Source organism: Salmo trutta, chromosome 10 (genome assembly GCF_901001165.1).
Source record: "Salmo trutta chromosome 10, fSalTru1.1, whole genome shotgun sequence".
Lineage (NCBI taxonomy): Eukaryota > Metazoa > Chordata > Actinopteri > Salmoniformes > Salmonidae > Salmo > Salmo trutta.
Window position 1 is genome coordinate 38,367,988 of NC_042966.1, and position 8,183 is coordinate 38,376,170.

Genomic DNA, 8,183 nt, shown 5'->3' on the forward strand with positions numbered 1-8,183 from the left:
GTGCTTAGGGGGACCGTGGGATGGAGGGATTGGGTTGGTCTCAATTAGGGCTGGTCTAAAGGTCAAGGTCACATGGTCCGTGGGGTGGGGTGGGCTGATGGAGGGATGGAGGGACGGGGTTGGTCTCAATTAGGGCTGGTCTAAGGGTCAAGGTCACATGGTCCGTGGGGTGGGATGGGCTGATGGAGGGATAGAGGGATGGGGTAAGGGGAGGGTTGGTTCTCAATGAGGGGAGGTCTCACGGTCAAGGTCACATGGTCCGTGGGATGGGGTGTTGGGGGAACCGTGAAGTGGGGTGTTTGGGGGGGATGAAGACAGATGGAAAAGGTGACGTAGGGAAGAGGGTACTGTGTTGGTCACAATTAGGAAGGACCCAGGGTTAAGGTCAAGGTTACATTGTCTGTGGGATGGAGGGATGGGGGATGGGGGATGGGGTGGACGAGTGGGTTGGAGGGATGGAGGGATGGGGGATGGGGTGGACGAGTGGGTTGGAGGGATGGAGGGATGGAGGGATGGGGTGGACGAGTGGGTTGGAGGGATGGAGGGATGGGGGATGGGGTGGACGAGTGGGTTGGAGGGATGGAGGGATGGAGGGATGGGGTGGACGAGTGGGTTGGAGGGATGGAGGGATGGGGGATGGGGTGGACGAGTGGGTTGGAGGGATGGAGGGATGGAGGGATGGGGTGGACGAGTGGGTTGGAGGGATGGAGGGATGGGGGATGGGGTGGACGAGTGGGTTGGAGGGATGGAGGGATGGGGTGGACGAGTGGGTTGGAGGGATGGAGGGATGAGGGATGGAGGGATGGGGGATGGAGGGATGGGGTGGACGAGTGGGTTGGAGGGATGGGGGATGGAGGGATGGGGTGGACGAGTGGGTTGGAGGGATGGAGGGATGGGGATGGAGGGATGGGGTGGACGAGTGGGTTGGAGGGATGGAGGGATGGGGGATGGAGGGATGGGGTGGACGAGTGGGTTGGAGGGATGGGGGATGGAGGGATGGGGTGGACGAGTGGGTTGGAGGGATGGGGGATGGAGGGATGGGGTGGACGAGTGGGTTGGAGGGATGGAGGGATGGGGGATGGAGGGATGGGGTGGACGAGTGGGTTGTTCTCAAATAGGGGGTCTCGTCCCATAGTCAAGGGCCAAGGTCAGTCACACCTTTCGGAGTGGTATGTGGGGTGGGGTTGGTTGCGTCTCGGTGCCAGCACTTGTTTGTCTCTAGACATCGAGGATGTGGAGGCGTTGGGAGGGGGCGTTGGCGGGGGCATCCTGAGCAACAGAACATCCCTTTACGGCCACTCCGAGTGGCTTACTGACAGAACATTAGAGAAAGAAGTTGACTACAGTGTTGAGCATGACCAGCATATTAACAGGTTGTAGGCCAGGTGGACCCGACTGTCCTTGTGGACCGAGGACACGTACAGTATAGATGATAGATGACCACTAGAGTCCTGGGGTCCCAGAGGATGGCGAACATGGAGTTGATGGCGAGCAGCATGGCGGGGCTCTTACCCAGGCGCCATAGCCATGCCTACTGAGGCCCACCGCCACCACATTCCTCCTGGCACGGGGCCTGTCTCTGCCGCGCTCCCAGCCGGCGGAGGATCAGCAAGTTCAGAACCAGGAAGATGCTACACGGCAGGAAGTATATTATAGTCACGTGTGTCCATTTGAGGACGGAGTCAAGGGAGGTGGGCGGTAACATGTCAGACCACCAGAAGAACGACACGCCCGACAACAGCGCCAGGAATAAGACGATGGCAATGATCCACCGCACCGCAGCGCCGGGTAGCTAATCTGGCGGTGGAGGAGAGAGTGGCACTGCGCCACTTAGCGGTCCATGGTAAGAGGTACGGTGGCCCAGATGGAGGTATGGTTGTCAGTGAACTCTGCCACGCTGACCTAGTGCAGCAGGAGGGTGGGGACCTAGAAAATCAGTACAATACTTTATTGTCCATTCCTTAACCACTGGGCTGCCTACCTCCCGGTGGAACACGGCTGTTTCCAGCAGGAAGCCCACCAAGATGATGCAGTGCTGGGAGAGGATGTCAGAGCCCGGTTAGAGCCAGCAGGTACATGTACAGAACTTTCTTACAGTCTGCCAGCTGGGATAGAGCCACCGGAGTCCGGATGTTAACTGAGAGAGAGAGAGAGGGGGGGGGAGGCTGAGGGTAGAGAAAAGAGAGGCTGAGGGTAGAGAAAAAGAGGGGGAAGTGGGAGAGGGGAAAGAGAGAGAGAGAGAACATTTACTCAAACACCATTTGAAGTCCATAAAACTTGGCTTGTGGCTCTGTTACGGTAGATATTCTGTGGAGGGGGAGATATTTGTTCTCAGCGAGCAGACAGTCCTTCTAAGAGACCTATAACAGTGTGTGTGTTCAGTGTGAAATACAGGAGCTATATTGATGTGTATTTCCTTCCATATAAAGAGCTCATGTATCCTCCAATGGATAATATCACTGTCACAGCCTTGTCAACAACAGGATATTTCCACTAAAGTCAATTGGAGCACATTGTGAGCACATGCAGTCTCAGACCTTCGACCTCAACAGACCTCGCAATGCGCACAGGAGGAAATTTGTACACTTTGCTCTTGGGGTGGGTGTGTGTGTCTTGGTGTGGGTGTGTGTGTCTTGGGGTGGGTGTGTGTGTCTTGGTGTGGGTGTGTGTGTCTTGGGGTGGGTGTGTGTGTGTGTGTGTCCTTGGTTAATTCCAAAAGGTCATCTGGAGGATTGAGTGAGCAACGCAGCTCTCCCCTCCTTCACCCTCCCTCCAATCTGTAAATAGCACACACAACTACCTCATCCCCATATTGTTATTTCTCCTCTTGCTCTTTTGCACCCCAGTATCTCTACTTGCACATCATCATCTGCACATCTATCACTCCAGTGTTAATGCTAAATTGTAATTATTTCACCTCTATGGCCTAATTTTTGCCTTACCTCCCTACTCTTCTACATTTGCACACACTGTACATAGTTTTTTCTATAGTGTTACTGTGTTGTTGTTTTCGTCGCACTGCTTTGCTTTATCTTGGCCAGGTCGCAGTTGTAAATGAGAACTTGTTCTCAACTGGCCTACCTAGTTAAATAAAGGTGAAATAAAATATAAATAAAATATCCTGCCGGATCAATAGCAATCAACCATGACAACCATTTTTTTATATATTATTTTATCTTTATTTAACTAGTCAGTTAAATTCTTATTTTCAATGACAGCCTAGGAACAGTGGGTTAACTGCCTTGTTCTGGGGCAGAACGACAGATTTTTACCTTGTCAGCTCGGGGATTTGATCTTGCCACCTTCACGGTTACTAGTCCAACGCTCTAACCACTAGGCTACCTGCCGCCCCAATGGCAACATGATATTGGTGGACTGGGGTGGTGTGTGTGTGTGTGTGTGTGTGTGTGTGTGTGTGTGTGTGTGTGTGTGTGTGTGTGTGTGTGTGTGTGTGTGTGTGTGTGTGTGTGTGTGTGTGTGTGTGTGTGTGTGTGTGTGTGTGTGTGTGTGTGTGTGTGTGTGTATATATATATACACACACATATATATACAGTATATAGGGTGCTGGGATGTATAGACATTATTGACAGTATATTAATAGAATATGTAGTATATCTGTAGAATATATAGAATATTATATGTACAGTAATAGATAGGATAGGCCTTGACTAGAATAGAGTATATACATATGAAATGAGTAAAACAGTATGTAAACATTATTAATGTGATCAGTATTCCATGACTATGTCCATAGGGCAGCAGCCTATAAGGTGCAGGGTTGAGGAACTGGGTGGTAGCCGGCTAGTGACTAAAGTTCAGGGCAGGGTACTGGGCGGAGGTCGGCTAGTGGTGACTATTTAACAGTCTGTGTGTGTGTGTGTGTGTGTGTGTGTGTGTGTGTGTGTGTGTGTGTGTGTGTGTGTGTGTGTGTGTGTGTGTGTGTGTGTGTGTGTGTGTGTGCGCTCCACACAGAGGAGGGCGTTGCAGTAGATGACAGGGACATCTAGACCTCTGCAGCGCTTCACCTCCTGGTTTCAGGCCCTGCTCTGAAGGGTTGGCCTCTGTGATATTGGGCCAGTCAAACAAGACCTTGGTGCTTCTCCTGAAAGGGAGCTAACTATTTTGAGAGAGGAGGACCATGGTCAGAATACTGCAAAAATATATCTGATTTGACTGAAACGTCACTAGTTTTATCAGTTAGTCAGTGAACTGTATAGTAAGGAGAGACTGTTTAGCCATTGTATAGTTTCTTAATTTAAGCTAGCACCTCTACTGTAGTTTGAGCACAAATCCATTTTTCATTCTGTCACTTACAATTTTAAAGATAGAATGATCAAACTATTAAAAAGTGTAAATTAAACTGTATGCTAGGAACTGTCAAACTGCTGCTACATTACTACTTCACATTGAACCACAGCCAGGTGGCTGCTACATTACTACTTCACATTGAACCACAGCCAGATGGCTGCTACATTACCACTCCACATTGAACCACAGCCAGATGGCTGCTACATTACTACTCCACATTGAACCACAGCCAGATGGCTGCTACATTACCACTCCACATTGAACCACAGCCAGATGGCTGCTACATTACTACCTCACATTGAACCACAGGCAGATGGCTGCTACATTACCACTCCACATTGAACCACAGCCTGATGGCTGCTACATTACTACTCCACATTGAACCACAGCCAGATGGCTGCTACATTACTACTCCACATTGAACCACAGCCAGATGGCTGCTACATTACCACTCCACATTGAACCACAGCCTGATGGCTGCTACATTACTACTCCACATTGAACCACAGCCAGATGACAGCTATATTACAGGTGTTGTTCTGCTGTTGTCATTTGTTGGCAAGAACATTTTTGTTGCATGAGAAATATAAGAATAGCTATTTCTCCTGCCAGTACAGGCACTGTGAAAAACACAAGCCTCGTCGTCAATAAATTGCGTGGTATCCGTTTGTAGTTTCTTGGGATTGGGATTGAGCCTTAGATCCTATTGGCTCCATGTCTGGTTTCATCCTTCATGGCCTCAATGTGTTTCACTGGGGGAAGTTTCGTTCTCTATATGAAGTGCTCTTACTCCTGTTTGGCTTCATAATGTTAGATGAGATTCATATGAGTGTTAATAAAGCATGATTCATCTGTAATTTGTATTGCATTTATTATGATTCCACATTAGCTGGATGTGTAGGCTACATTAGCCAAAATTGGTCATGTGTTGGTGGAGGAGTGTGATGGTGATGGCCAGGTACAAAGCTCAGTGAAGAATGACTAAGGATGTTTTCCAGACTCTATCGCTGTCTCGCACCCCTCTCTCGCTCTGTCTCTCTCTCGTACCTCTCTGTCTCTCTCTCTCTCTGTATCTCTCTCATGTACCTCTCTCTCGCGCTCTCTCTCTCTATCTCTCTCTCTCTTGCATCTCTCAACTCTCTCTTGCTCTCTCGCACCTCTCTCTCGCAACTCTCTCGCACCTCTCTTGCTCTCTCACACCTCTCTTGCTCTCTCACACCTCTCTCTCGCACCTCTCTCGCACCTCTCTCGCACCTCTCTCTCGCACCACTCGCTCTCTCGCACCTCTCTCGCATACCTGTCTCTCTGCCTCTCGCGTACCTGTCTCTCTGCCTCTCGCGTACCTGTCTCTCTGCCTCTTTTGTACCTGTCTCTCTGCCTCTCGCGTACCACTCTCTCTCCCTTTTGTGTACCTCTCTCTCGCTTTCTCTTTCTCTCTTTCCCTCTCTCACATCTCTCTCTCTCTCTCTCGCATCTCTCTCTCTCTCTCTCGCATCTCTCTCGCTCTCTCACATCTCTCTCTCTCTCTCTCGCACCCCTCTCTCTCTCGCACCCCTCTCTCTCGCACCTCTCTCTCTCTCGCACCTCTCTCTTTCTCGCACCTCTCTCTCTCTCTCTCTCTCTCTGCTATATGGTATAGGAGTTATACACTACACAGTTTATTAGGTACACCCATCTAGTACCAGGTTGGACCCCCCTGTAGCCAAGAAGGGATGCACCTGGTCAGCAACAATGTTCAACGTTGCTCAATTGGTATCAAGAGACTTAACGTGTGCCAGGAAAACATTCTCCACACCATTACACCATCACCACCAGCCTGTACAGTTAACACCAGGCAGGATGCGGAATGGGACTCATGCTGCTTACGCCAAATCCTGACTCTGCAAACAGCATGACGCTACAGGAACCGGGATTTGTCGGACCAGGAGATGTTTTTCCACACCTCAGTTGTCCAGTGTTGGGGGTCACATGCCCACTGGAGCTGCTTCTCCTTGTTTTTAGCTGATAGGAGTGGAACCCAGTGTGGTCGTCTGCTGCAATAGCCTGACGAGGACTGACGAGTTGTGCATTCTGAGATGTCGCTCTGCACACCACTGTTGTACTGCCCTGTTATTGGCCCGTTTGTGGTCTGCTAGCCCTTCTCCTTTGACCTCTCTTATCAATGAGCTTTTTTCGCCCACAGGACTGCCGCTGTCTAGATGGGTTTTTGTTTGTCGCACCATTCTCAGTAAACCCTGGACACTGCCGTGCGTAAAAAGCCCAGGAGGCCGGCCGTTTCTGAGATACTGGAACGCTCACACCACGCTCAAAGTTGCTTCTGTCACTCGTTTTGTCGATTCTAACGTTCAGTGGAACATTAACTGAATGCCTCGATGCCTGTCTGCCTGCTTTATATATATCAAGCCACGACCACGTGACTCACTGCCTGTAGGAGCGAACTGTTTTCGTGAACGGGGTGGTGTACCTAATAAACTGGCTACTGAGTCTATTTCAGTACAGTATGTCATCAGTGGTTTTGCAGATCAGAGATGCTTACTGAGCCATTTCAATGAAGGAAAAAAAGCCTAATCAAATGTTATTGGTCGCATTCACATATTTAGCAGATGTATGTATGTATGCGTGTGTGTGTGTGTACGTATGTGTGTGTATATATATATATATATATATATATATATATATATATATATATATATATATATATGTGTGTGTGTGTGTATATATGTTTGTGTGTATATACTCAGCAAAAAAAGAAACGTCTCTTTTTCAGGACCCTGTCTTTCAAAGATAATTTGTAAAAATCCAAATAACTTCACAGATCTTTATTGTAAAGGGTTTAAACACTGTTTCCCATGCTTGTTCAATGAGCTATAAACAATTAATGAACATGCACCTGTGGAACGGTCGTTAAGACACTAACAGCTTACAGACGGTAGGCAATTAAGGTCACAGTTATGAAAACTTAGGCCACTAATGAGGCCTTTCTACTGCCTCTGAAAAACACCAAAGTAAGATGCCCAGGGTCCTTGCTCATCTGCATGAACGTGCCTTAGGCATGCTGCAAGGAGGCATGAGGACTGCAGATGTGGCCAGGGCAATAAATTGCAATGTCCGTACTGTGAGACGCCTAAGACAGCACTACAGGGAGACAGGACGGACAGCTGATCGTCCTCGCAGTGGCAGACCACTTGTAACAACACCTGCACAGGATCGGTACATCCGAACATCACACCTGCAGGACAGGTACAGGATGGCAACAACAACTGCCCGAGTTACACCAGGAATGCACAATACCTCCATCAGTGCTCAAACTGTACGCAATAGGCTGAGAGAGGCTGGACTGAGGGCTTGTAGGCCTGTTGTAAGGCAGGTCCTCACCAGACATCCCCGGCAACAAGTCGGCTATGGGCACAAACCCACCGTCGCTGGACCAGACAGGACTGGCAAAAAGTGCTCTTCACTGACGAGTCGCGATTTTGTCTCACCAGGGGTGATGGTCGGATTCACGTTTAACGTCAAAGGAATGAGCGTTACACCGAGGTCTGTACTCTGGAGAGGGATCGATTTGGAGGTGGAGGGTCCGTCATGGTCTGGGGCGGTGTGTCACAGCATCATCGGACTGAGCTTGTTGTCATTGCAGGCAATCTCAACGCTGTTTGTTACAGGGAAGACATCCTCCTCCCTCATGTGGTACCCTTCCTGCAGGCTCATCCTGACATGACCCTCCAGCATAACAATACTAGCAGCCATACTGCTCGTTCTGTGCGTGATTTTCTGCAAGACAGGAATGTCAGTGTTCTGCCATCGCCAGCGAAGACCCTGCGAAGACTCAGCGAAGACCCTCACAGCAAGAACGGGCAAATCTGGTGCAGTCCATG

General features: G+C 49.5%; 1 pseudogene; it reads right to left on the reverse strand.

The window, feature by feature from the left end:
• Positions 1-1,148: 1,148 nt before the first annotated feature.
• On the reverse strand, positions 1,149-7,690 carry LOC115200890 (probable G-protein coupled receptor 142; annotated as a pseudogene).
• Positions 7,691-8,183: the final 493 nt, after the last annotated feature.